This window comes from Ruditapes philippinarum, unplaced genomic scaffold (assembly GCF_026571515.1).
Source record: "Ruditapes philippinarum isolate M1 unplaced genomic scaffold, ASM2657151v2 ctg853_1_1_1_1, whole genome shotgun sequence".
NCBI classification, from domain to species: domain Eukaryota; kingdom Metazoa; phylum Mollusca; class Bivalvia; order Venerida; family Veneridae; genus Ruditapes; species Ruditapes philippinarum.
The window spans coordinates 128,965-129,985 of record NW_026863406.1 but is presented as its reverse complement, the minus strand read 5'-3'; positions in this window follow the sequence as shown (position 1 = coordinate 129,985).

The window sequence follows — 1,021 nt, the reverse complement described above, 5'->3', positions numbered from 1 at the left end:
AAGGCACAACTGTGCAAGCCTTTCCTTTTAAAAGGAAACTTTATTTTGGCTTGCAGCCACGGCTGCAAGCCATTTCATCTGGAAAACTTGTTCCGGTTAGGTGGTTTCCTGCTTACATCTGTTGGTGCATGATTGAACGGGAAACCAGCTGCAATCGTGCCAATCGCAACTTTTCGCCCTTTTCGGTGAGTCTTCCGATTAATGATAATAGCCGATGTAGTTCCGATTGCAATCGTGACAATTCGGGCGATTCCGTCATACTGCGGACTAATATTACGGATATTTAAGCTATTTTAGTTACTTCGGTAATCCCAGTTTGTGTATATAAATAGGATTTCTATTTTTACTTGATTTATCGGTTTAAACCGTAATAAATTATAAACGAAATTGTTCCGTTTCATTTGTTTTTCAAGACGCAAAAGTTAATTTCTTTTATAATTGTTTTTTTGTCTGTATTAGTTTTATACAATAGAGAATGGTGACTGTAGTATTATTCCTGGTCCTGCTTACCAAATCACGCATGATCGAGTTATATTTAGATCTACTTCTACTTCAATTCAACTTCTTGGTGAGGTAATCTAAAAATAACCCATGTATATCATATTAACCTTGCCACTTGCTGATCTATGTATCATAGTTGATACATGCTTATTAATTGGTACCACGTAACGAAGTATTTTAGTGCATTTACTTGTCTATAAAGCAAAGGAATGATTTCGCTGCGAAAAAGGGGAAATGAGATGTGCACACTTGTTTTCCTTCAGTATCACGTTAATATTTTTACGATTGATCATTTTCTTTATTAGTTTTATACAATAGAGAATAGATCTAAATCGTTTTGACAAAAAAATATTATTATAAAGGGTTGGGATGAAGGCACAACTGTGCAAGCCTTTCCTTTTAAAAGGAAACTTTATTACTTGTTAGATATTTAAAAATGCACATCTTGAGACACCTGCGCGCAGTGGATCAGCGTAATAAGTTTATTAATCTGGTTCCCTGTCCTATTATGGTTCCCATC